This window comes from Mauremys reevesii, linkage group 9, assembly GCF_016161935.1.
Source record: "Mauremys reevesii isolate NIE-2019 linkage group 9, ASM1616193v1, whole genome shotgun sequence".
In the NCBI taxonomy this organism is placed as follows: domain Eukaryota; kingdom Metazoa; phylum Chordata; order Testudines; family Geoemydidae; genus Mauremys; species Mauremys reevesii.
The window spans coordinates 80,812,810-80,824,991 of record NC_052631.1 but is presented as its reverse complement, the minus strand read 5'-3'; positions in this window follow the sequence as shown (position 1 = coordinate 80,824,991).

Genomic DNA, 12,182 nt, shown 5'->3' with positions numbered 1-12,182 from the left:
TCTAGATGAACAATGGGCCAGATTCAGAATGGGTATATTATTTAGATCATGAGCGTTTGGGGGCTAGGCACTTTTTCTTCTACATGTCTGTAAAGTGCATACATGGTGTTGTTGCTATAATAATAGCCAACAAATCATAAAGTGTAAGTAGGTGCAAAACCACTGATGTCAACAGAGTTGAACACACTTTCACCTGCTCTGAATTTGGCCCACCTCATGTAGTTTTGCTCACCACATTTAGGGCCTGATTCTCCATTGCCTTGCACTAGTGTTTGCTCATTTGCACCAGAGCAAAATGAATGTGAAGTGGGTATAAAATGCTACCATTCTGTTTTCACAAGGCTTAACCCCCACCCCTTTTATATTGGCTTAAATGACGTCACAAGTCACAGGGCCATAATGAATTAGGCTCTTATATGGTAACTAACATCTCCATAGGAGAAATGCTACTGAACTGATCCCTGTCACTATCATCTGGCCCCTTGAATTTCTAAGGATTCATGAGGTAAATTATCCAATAATAGCCTGAAGGTGATGATCTGAATTGAGAAGCCACTATGAATTATGCCATTGCATAGATTGCTTGTTAAAATATCTTTTTCTGCTTTTACCTACCCAGTCAGCTTGACTTATGCAAATTAAACAGCTTTTCTATAGCTTTTGTTCATCCTGACTAGTACATTTTCCAGTCCTAAAACTCCACATATTAACTAATAATGTAGCACTTTGTGTTTGGCACTGTCATATTACATATGCATAATTTCCCCCTCAATACAAAAGTCACTAATGGATCATCACTCTGCAAATGCACCCAACTGTTTCGGGGGTAGGAGGAGTGGGGGGGGAGAGACATACTGAAGGCTAGACTGCTAAGTGACATTGCTTGTGAGTATATGGCACATTTCCATAAGGAAACTGATCATTCATTTTTTGAATTCACACTGAAAGATTGGCTTCGGGAAGCGGGACTAAAATGGTAAAATAGCAACATGTTTCATCCAGTTTAAAGCATGCACAGCCCATCATCACACTGATTGTTGGCTAGCACCTTGATTTAAATTACATGGCTTGTTAGTAGAGCTATGCCTGTAGCAATATCACCTTGGGTTGAGGCCTTGTCACTTTGTAAAGCACTAGAGCTGGCTGAAATTTAAAAAAAATTTTTTTGGTTGCAAACATTTTCACAAAAAAGCTCCCTCCCCATTCCCCAGCCCCATTTCTGACAAGTTCCACTAAGCGGGGCTGGACCGTGATAGTATATGGACAAGAGATCTCCCAAAACAAAAATCCAAATGCAGTAGGACATGCTGTTCTAATAGGTGGCATTCGTCTCTCCAAATCAATAGTGAAACAGTGTTCTAGCACATTATTAATGGGTGCTATGCTACTGCAGGTGCTGATTATAGATTCATAGATGTGAAGGCCAGAAAGGAGCATTAGATCATATAGCGTGACCTCCTGCATAACACAGGCCATAGAAATTCATCCATTATTGAGATCAATAACTTGAGTTTGACTGAAGCAGAGCTCCTGAAAGGCATCCAGTCTTGATGTGAAGACTTCAAGAGATGGAAAATCTCCACATCCCTTGGTAGTTTGTTCCAATGATTAACTACCCTCTCTGTTAAATATTTGTGCCTTATTTTTAATTTGAGTAGGGCTGACTAATTTCCACACACTGGCCTTATTTTGCCTTTCTTTAGAGAGCCTTAATACCCAATATGTTTCTTCCCCTGAAGGTACTAATACACTGATCAGCTCATCTCTTCTTCTTTTTGTTAAATAAAAGAGATTGAACTCCTGGAATCGTATAGAAAAGCATTTTTTCTGGCCCTCAAATCATTTTTGTAGCTCTTCTTGCACTCTTTTTCTCTAATATTTCACATTCTTTTTTAAAATGTTGACATCAGAACTGGTTGCCGTATTTCAGTTAACTATTTGCAGTTATTAAACTACCTAAGCACTTTCCACAAGAATTGGAGTAAAAATTCCAGCATGTGCCCAAATTCTTACATGGGCTATTTTATTCCACCTTGCCGGAATGTTCCCTGTAGTTTCAGTCAGATACAGTATTTTTCCTCTCTTCTAAACTTGTGTGGCTGCATGCTGGCAAACTTGTGTTTCACCTCAGTGATGGATGGCTACACTAAAATGGTGGGCGGAGTAATTTCCATGTGCTTATCCATGGTTTTTTTTATAATACTATATATCAGTTTGGTTGAGATCTTTCTGGCTGAAAGCTATTTTACAAATATAAGACAGCATTGACTCGGCAATTCATGTTTCTGCTCTGCGAAGAATCAATATTTTTTCCCACGCCCAGGTCCACTGTTATTTTCATGAAGGAAGGTCTGACCAGCTTTCTTCTCAAAGAAAGAGATAAAGTTTAACAGCTACCAAGTCTAGACAAGTTTGTGATGAATTTCTGGTCTCTGAATAATTGTGTAGGACCCAGAGTCTAGGTCATATACAGTAAACAGCTGGCACAATTACTAGATAAACTACATGTAAATGTAGAGCTAGGAATAGAACAAATTGGTAGTTGATAGAAAAAGAACTTTCTAAACTGTGCAATGAAGGCCATTAGTAGTGCAAATTTTGAAGCAAGTGTTATCTTCCAAAACTGAGACTAGGCATCCAATTTTGAGAATGTGGACATGGGGGATCCAGTGGATATAGTGTACTTAGATTTTCAGAAAGCCTTTGACAAGGTCCCTCACCAAAGGCTCTTAAGCATAGTAAGCTGTCATAGGATAAGAGGGAAGGTCCTTTCATGGATCAGTAACTGGTTAAAAGATAGGAAACAAAGGGTAGGAATAAATGGTCAGTTTTCAGAATGGAGAGAGGTAAATAGCTGTGTACTAGTCAACGTATTCAGAAATGATGTGGAAAAAGGGGTAAACAGTGAAGTGGCAAAAATTGCAGATGATACAAAATAGGGATTGGCAACCTTTGGCACACGGCCCATCAGGGAAATCCACTGGCGGGATGGGATGGTTTGTTTACCGGCAGTGTCAACAGGTTCAGCCAATCACAGCTCCCACTGGCCGCGGTTTGCCATTCCAGGCCAATGGGGGCTGAGGGAAGCAGCAGTCAGCGCATCCCTCGGCCCACGCAGCTTCCTGCAACCCCCATTGGCCTGGAATGGCAAACCACAACCAGTGGGAGCTGCAATCGGCCAAACTTGTGGACACTGCAGGTAAACAAACCGTCCCGGCCCACCAGCAGATTTCCCTGTGTAGGGATATTAAAGAAGGTTTATATTAAACATGGTTTATATGAAAAATGATTTATTGTTAAAAATGATTTATTGTTAAATGATACTTTATAACTGAAGGTTTATATTAGAAGTAAATGTGATTCCCAGCATTTAGCCTCTAACCTGCAAGTCACCAGCTGTGTCTGTGTGAAGCCTGCTCAAAGAAATACTTTGTATAAAACTTGTTAAACATTAATTGACTCTTAGTATATAGATAGAGACCCCCACCCTCTAAGTTTTCATCTCACTTTATTTTCGATTGTTAAAAGACAGGGAGTCTCACATAAATTGGTAACACCCCAAAAGGTAAAGAGACAGTGAAATAGATATGATTAAGATAGAGAATGTATGTGAATGAGTGCCTAGTTTAAATAATGAATGAATGGTTAGGGAGTTACCAGGCTGAAGAATTCAGTGTTGGCCAAAGAAGGTGTCAAGTGGGATCAACCAGATGACCCCTGGAGGGCAAACTGGAATCCACCCCACCACCTCCAAGGAAGGAAAAACAAACATCTGATAACATGAAGCCAGCCACCTGCTGATTGATTTAGCAACAGCAGAATGAAGCAACTCTCATGGTCTGACATAGGAATAAATTCCTATAAAACTGGACTCTGAAGACTGAGGACTTTGAGTCTATGGTTCTGCTGCCAGCCTCCAGGAGCATCAGATGCATCCTCATGACCAAGATACCTGGCCAATAACTTGGCATGAGCAACGTCTAGGCTGGTAACTATAACACCTATACAGAACCTGAATGAATGATTGTGTAAATGAATATGTATATATGTGTGTGTGTGTGTGTGTGTGTGTATAAGAAATAAGTATCAGAGGGGTAGCCGTGTTAGTCTGGTTCTGTAAAAGCAGCAAAGAATCCTGTGGCACCTTATAGACTAACAGACGTTTTGCAGCATGAGCTTTCGTGGGTGAATACCCACTTCTTCGGATGCAAGCAGTGGAAATTTCCAGGGGCAGGTATATATAAGCAAGCAAGAAGCAAGCTAGAGATAACGAGGCTAGATCAATCAGGGAGGATGAGGCCCTGTTCCAGCAGCTGAGGTGTGAAAACCAAGGGAGGAGAAACTGGTTCTGTAATTGGCAAGCCATTCACAGTCTTTGTTTAGTCCTAAACTGATGGTGTTAAATTTGCAGATGAACTGGAGCTCAGCAGTTTCTCTCTGGAGTCTGGTCCTAAAGTTTTTTTGCTGGAGGATGGCCACCTTAAGATCTGCTATTGTGTGGCCAGGGAGGTTGAAGTGTTCTCCTACAGGTTTTTGTATATTGCCATTCCTAATGTCTGATTTGTGTCCATTGTATAAGTAGTAAAACAATGTTGTTTGCTTTTGTCTTTTGCTTTACTATTATATTTACAATAAATGTGGCATCTTTGCCTTATCCCTCTTAATAAGATCCTGCTGGTTTTTATTATATTGGTATAACACCTGATGGGCCACATGCCAAAGGTTGCCGATCCCTGCTACAAAACTACTCAAGATAGTTAAGTCCAAAGCAGACTGCGAAGAGCTACAAAGGGATCTCACAAAACTAGGGGACTAGGCAAGAAAATGGCAGATGAAATTCAATGCTGATAAATGCAAAGATCCTAACTATACATATAAAAAGATGGGGTCTAAATTAGCTGTTACCACTCAAGAGAGAGATTTTGGCGTCATTGTGGATAGTTCTCTGAAAACATCTACTCAATGTGCAGCAGCAGTCAAAAAAGCTAACAGAAGGTTGGGAATCATTAAGAAAAGGATAGATAATAAGACAGAAAATGTCATATTGCCTCTATGCAAATCAATGGTACACTCACATCTTGAATATTGTGTGCAGATGTGGTTACCCCATCTCACAAAAAGATGTATTGGAATTGGAAAAGGTTGAGAAAAGGGTAACAAAAATTATTAGGGAGATGGAATGGCTTTCGTCTGAGGAGAGATTAATATGATTGGGACTTTTCAGTTTGGAAAAGAGATGACTAAGGGGGATGTGATAGAGGTCTATAAAATCATGACTGGTGGGGAGAAAGTAAATAGGAAGTGTTCTTTACTCCTCATGAAAAACAAGAACTAGGGGTCACCAAATGAAATTAATAGGCAGCAGATTTAAAATAAACAAAAGGAAGTATTTATTCAAACATTGCACAGTCAACCTGTAGAACTCCTTGCCAGAGGATGTTGTGAAGGCCAAGACTATAACAGGGCTCAAAAAAGAACTAGATAAATTCATGGAGGACAAGTTCATCAATGGCTATCAGCCAGGATGGGCAGGGATGGTGTTCCTAGTCTCTGTTTACCAGAAGTTGGGAATGGGCAACAGGGGGTGGATCACTTGACAATTACCTGTTTTGTTCGTTCCCTCTCAGGCACCTGGCATTGGCCACTGTCGGACGATAGGATACGGGGCTAGATGGACCTTTGATCTGACACAGTATGGCCGTTCTTATGAGAAGACTTTTGCTTCATTAAGTTGTCCAAGGATGCATTTAGTCGACAGGACTACATGTCACTCTCTACAGACAGAAATTCCCACTGAGCTGGGTAAGGTCTACGCAGATCCTCACCTCCTTGTTGTATGGCCCCTAGCCATCATGAGTAGTAGCTCTAAACATTCACAACTATAACCACAGAACACTGTTCCGTCAGAAGGAAAACCTAGATCCTCTACAACAGTGGTTCTCAACCAGGGGTCTGGGTAGGGGCATGGGTGGGGAGAGGTGCTGCAAGCAGGTTTCAGGGGGTCTGCCAAAATAAACCAGAGAGTAGGGATGGTGTTAGACTTGCTATAGCCAAAGCCCAAGCCATGCTGCCTGGGGCTGAAGCCAAAGCCTGAGTCCCACCACCCAGGGCTGAAGCCAAAGTTTGAGCAACTTAGCTGCATGGGGGCCCTGCTTATTACCTCCTAATGCCGGCTCTGGCTTTTAAGCTACTGGATGTGCAGAAAAACAATTGTTGTGGCACAGGTGGACTATGGCATTTTTATAGCATGTTGGAGGGGGCCACAGAAAGAAATAGGTCGAGAACCCCTGCTCTACAACAAGGAGGTCTTCCTTAAAGTGGTTGATAGTGGTAATAAAATTCTCTATTCTCTCTGTGGGCCAAGCCACGGGAGGAAATTTGATCTCTCTCACGCACACACAACCAAGAATCTTACAAACAACACACACACACATTGACATAAAGTTGTACTACAGTGCCTCATCCTTGCCCTGAGCTATCACCAGCAGTCAGATTTTAACAAACTGGGGGCATGGCTCTACTCCAATGGGGTACTTTTTAAAATTAAAGAAAAAAAAAAGAAAGATCATTGGTTTTGATTCACTTCTCAGGTTATAGAACTTCCTCAATAATGATTAAGGCCCTGAGCCTGCAAAGCACTTAAGCATGAGTTTAACTTTAAACATGGGTAATCACAGCAAATTTCAATCGGGATAACTCGTGTACATAAAAGCTAAGTACTTTGCAGCATCCAGGCCTGAGTTTATAAGCTCACTGGACAGTGATTATGTCTCTCTGCATTCTTGGGACACACCTAGCCCTCTTTTGGATGTCAGTAATGATAAACTTCCAAGAAAGCAGAGTGGAGGAATACCACTAGTTACAGTATTACCAGGGGCGGCTCTAGGCACCAGCAAAACAAGCTGGTGCCTAGGGCGGCAAAATGTAGGGGGCGTCCCCTACTGCCGGGGGGGGGCGGCAGGCTGGGCCGGCGGACCTGCCGCAGTCATGCCTGCGGGAGGTGCACCGGAGCCCCGGGAGGACTGGACCTGCCGCAGGCATGACTGCGGAGGGGGCGCTTGTCCCGCGGCTCGGCTGGACCTCCCGCAGGCATGACTGCGGCAGCTCAAGCGGAGCGAACCGTCCGCAGCCGCGGGAGGTCCAGCCGAGCCACGCGGGACCAGCGGTCCCTCTGCAGTCATGCCCGCGGGAGGTCCGCTGCTCCCGCGGCTCCGGGGCGCCTCCCGCGCATGACTGCTTGGGGCGGCCAAAAAGCTAGAGCCGCCCCTGGGTATTACCCATAGTGAATGATGGGCTTACTGTACATTTAAGAGCCTCAGAAGGCATAGTAGAGAGAATGAACTTATTCTGGAACTCTGCACTTTCTTATGAACACCGATTCGGGATTATGACCTTTTGCATTCAAGTTAATAAGCTAAAGTGCCTCCTAGAACTCACTTCTTCCTAAATGTTCACAAAAAGTGATCCAATTCCAACCTATTCCTTTCCCCAGGTTTCCCTTAACAGTGCATCCCCTTTTCTCCATATCTGTCTTTTGGTTTGTAAGGTCTTTTGGGGGCAGACTATCTTCATTTTGTATACCGTATTGCACCAAACCATTGTTAGCGCTTCAGTAAAGAACAACAGTAAATAATGCTAGTGTCTCTGAGCAAAGGCAGCACTAGTTACTGCTCAGAACAAATGTTATTTACGTCCAAAATGTCTCCAAAGCAGGTTGCAACTATGCCCTTCAGTCAATTTACTTATTCATTTTAAGGTGCCTAGAGCTAAGGCTGGTTATGTGAGGGGCTTTTGGGTTAACAACCCCAGACGACTGGAATAAAGTATCTGTCCCATTGAAACAGGCACCTGCATCATCTGGTTTGAAAAGAAAAGAAAAAAGAAATGCATGTCTTTTATTATGGAGAAGTCTTGTCAGTGTAAAATAAATGGAAATGGTAATTGTTTCAGTTCTGTTGTCGGCTCTCTTAGATGAAGTATCTCCATTTATATTGCTTGTGCTGTACTGAAAGATGCTGGAGTAAGAAGCAAAATTGCTTCCTTCTTGGGTAGCTAATGAAAACAAAGTGCAGATCTCAGAAGGCTATTTCAAGTAAAAAAAAATAAAGTAAATTAATTCATATTTTCCTAAAAAAAAACATTATGATTGTCTGGTGGTGGGTGGGGAGTAATAAGCATCCAGATCAGGAGAATTCTCACAGAACAGATCCTTTTTTCATGCAAATACTCTTAGCTACAGAAGAATAAGGGAGAAGAAATACAGAAAAAACAAACAAACAAACAAACACACGGACCATCTAAGAGGTGGGTAGGAATGACTCCCCCTAAATAGACCACCTATGTCTATGAGCCACTAAAGACAGTGTGAATGAAAGGACCCTGAACTTCTTTACCCCTTTCATTATTTATATCACAGCTAAAACCTAGATACCCCAGTGAGATCTGAGCCCGATTATGCTGGGCAATACACAAAGACTCAATCAGAAACAATCCCTCCATCGGAAGCTCACAATCTAGACATGATGGATAAAGGAAGGATTATTCAGCCCATTTTACAGATGGGGCAAAAAAGATCTCTGAAGTCAAGTTCCCATATGTGTCAGAATATCACTGCACAGTTAAACTGCTCTATCAGTTAAATTTCCACTACATGCATTCGACGAAGTGGGTATTCACCCACGAAAGCTCGTGCTCCAAAACGTCTGTTAGTCTATAAGGTGCCACAGGACTCTTTGCTGCTATCAGTTAAAGTAATTGATTACAATGATGCCTCATTTTTTCCCCTACATATTAATTGCTCATGCATTGTATTTAATGGAAAACACTGGCATTCTCTGGAGACCTATGCTGTGCCCTACAGTTTGCAGCATATAATGCAAAAAATGTTATTCTCATACTCCAGGGGCACAGCACAATGATTGACACAGTTAATAATTACCATGAATATTTAGCAATGCACTTTGACTCCTTAGTTTTCAACTGAAGCAGGCTTGAAACAAACATTCAAATTGTTTGGCTCAAGGCATTAGAATTCCCCAGACGTCCCCATGTTCCTCATCCATCAATCCCTGCCATGAGCAGTTTAAGTTGTTTAGAAACTAATTGATACCCTTGTAAAATATTTTGTGTGTGAAGACAGAGGATTATAGGTTTAAGATTAGCACGTTATGTGGCTGCAGCTGAAATGATAAGGTTCTGTGACTATTATCTATCCCCAGCATTGATGTAGGGAATAAACAGAGAGGTACAAGGCTCAGTGTCAGACACCTCTTCTGTTATCTTTGAGATTTAAAATTGTATTCTGTGGGCCTGATTCTGATCTCACTTACATGGTGCAATTCTTCAGTTCACAGATGTTGAAACTGAGGCACAGAGAAACCATGTAACTTGCCCAAGGCCACCCATTAAGTCAGTGGCAAGGCCAGGATTAGAATTCAGGATCTTGTAATGCCAGTTCAAATGCAGTCTCCCAACATCCCCAAATGGGTGTGGGTAGGGGGAAGATGGCTGGAATCTGAACATATACTGAATTTAACATCTGGCCTCTATCTAAAGACCAGGACAAATCAAAATCCCAGATCTGAACACCCATACGCTTAGGGGATCATAGAATCATAGGACTGGAAGGGACCTCGAGAGGTCATCTAGTCCAGTCCCCTGCACTCATGGCAGTAGTATCTAGACCATCCCTGGCAGGTGTTTGTATAACCTGCTCTTAATAATCTCCAATGATAGAGATTCCACAACCTCCCTAGGCAATTTATTCCAGTGCTTAACCACTAGGGTGACCAGATGTACCGATTTTATAGGAACAGTCCTGATTTTTAGGTCTTTTTCTTATATAGGCTCCTATTACCCCCCCCCATCCCCGTCCCGATTTTTCACACTTGCTGTCTGGTCACCCTATTAACCACGCTGACAGTTAGGAAGTTTTTCCTAACGTCCAACCTAAACCGCCCTTGTTGCAATTTAAGGCCATTGCTTCTTGTCCTATCTTCTGAGGTTAAGAACAACTTTTATCCCTCCTCTTTGTAGCAACCTTTTATGTACTTGAAAACCTGTTATCGCATCCCCTCTCGGTCTTCTCTTCTCCAGACTAAACAAACCCAGTTTTTTCAATCTTCCCTCAGAGGTCATGTTTTCTAGACCTTTAGTCATTTTTGTTGCTCTTCTCTAGACTTTCTCCAATTTGTTCATATCTTTCCTGACATGAGGCGCCCAGAACTGGACACAATGCTCCAGTTGAGGCCTAATCAGCACGGAGTAGAGCAGAAGAATTACTTCTCTTGTCTTGCTTAGAACACTCCTGCTAATACATCCCAGAATGATGTTCGCTTTTTTTTTTTTTTTGCAACAGCGTTACACTGTTGACTCATATTCCGCTTGTGGTCCACTATGACCCCAGAGCCCTTTCTGCAGTGCTCCGTCCTAGGCAGTCATTTCCCATTTTATGTGTGCAACTGATTGTTCCTTCCTAAGTGGAATACTTTGCATTTGTCCTTTATTGAACTTCATCCTATTTACTTCAGACCATTTCTCCAGTTTGTCCACATCATTTTGAATTATAATCCTATCCCCCAAAGCACTTGCAACCCCTCCCAGCTTGGTATCTGTATTATGAGGAACATAAAACAAATCCAGATTCACATTTTGCAGGTCTGGCGAATTGCTAGCTTCAGTGGGTTTATATTCTGCTGTATTTAGGGTCACATCTATTCAAATTAAACCCTCTTCAGGATTTACTGCACACTGTGGAGCAGAACTCTTGTGTGCATAAGGTGGTTGGGGATCTGCTCATGAAACAATTCAAGCTTTGTAGCATTTCTCTAACAGAGCAGAGAAAAGCCAAGAAGTATCAAAAGCTATACCCTCTCTCAATCAGGGCAAGTAGAGACAGATGACCCTGAGAGCACAGGGTACATTGACAAGTATGGCATGGGCTTGGTTGTGTATAAACTGGAAGTGCTGACATGAATAATAAGAGATGCAGTTTAGAAACAGTCTGCTCAGCAGGCAGGTATCTGCTCTTTGCTTAATTTCACAGATGGATAGTCCAAGGCATCTGACAGTTAAGGGACTTGGGTGACACCACACACAGACTCAGTAGCTAAGATACTATCCATGGCCAGAGTGTGCATACACACACATACACCCCTGAAGGGATGTTTATGCTGATGTAAAATACACTTTCATCAGCCCACATGGCTTGGGAACATGCTTGCTCCATCAGCTGAGTGAAGCAGAGGCTGGTAACTTCAGAAAAAAGGAAGCATCCACTCCTTCCCACCCCCCAAAGAGGAAAGCAACAACATCAAGATGAGCTGACTAAAGCACCTTGCCCTATGGAAATGTATTTGTGACTACCACCCCTCTGGGAATACCTGAAAACACAAGGTAGGTCACACGAGGCTGCCCCAACAAGCAACATCTTGAATAAATCAATGTCTCACTTTTAGAAGAACAGAGCCTGTCACAGTCTGTCTCTCTCCCTCTCCCCACCTCCAGGTGTCCTAGCTAGCTTTTGCATTTCCATGAAGGATACTGAGCCCTCTGTTTTTATGCCTAAATAAAGCCACCTACTCAAGCATGCACCCACCCATGGCTCCTCAGCCCTCATAAAGCATTACTTCCAAAAACCTCACCTCACCCCTCAGTGCATGTCTTTTAAAAAGGCAGAGCAGCACAGGTGTGCTCAACCAGCCAGACCTAGCGAGCAGCACATGCTACCATTTAATGAAGGGAAGGAAAGGGGTCCCCTGAGTGGACGGAAGCAAGGGAGTGATTGTTATTGATGGAAAACAGATGAAGTGGCTGGGAGGCTCTGAAGATGGGAATCTCATGTATATGGTCAATAGCTGCACTGAGAAAGGAAAACAGGCATTTTAAAGGTGTTCCCCACCACCACCTGCAGAGACACAGAGCAGTAGATAAAATACTTTGATTTGTAGGAGTTAAGAAAGAGAAAATTGAAAATGACTTCAGTGATCCTGAGGCTGAGACCTGTGTGGAGCCCATAAAAACTAAATGAAAGCCATTCTGCCTTTATCCGTAATTAACACCAGCTGACTACCCCTTCAGGACCTTTTGAAAGTCTGTGTTTCAACATGATTATATTGCTGCCTCAAACAAGCTTCTCTGATCTACAGCAGTGAGGCAATCCCCTTTTGTCATGAAGATACCAG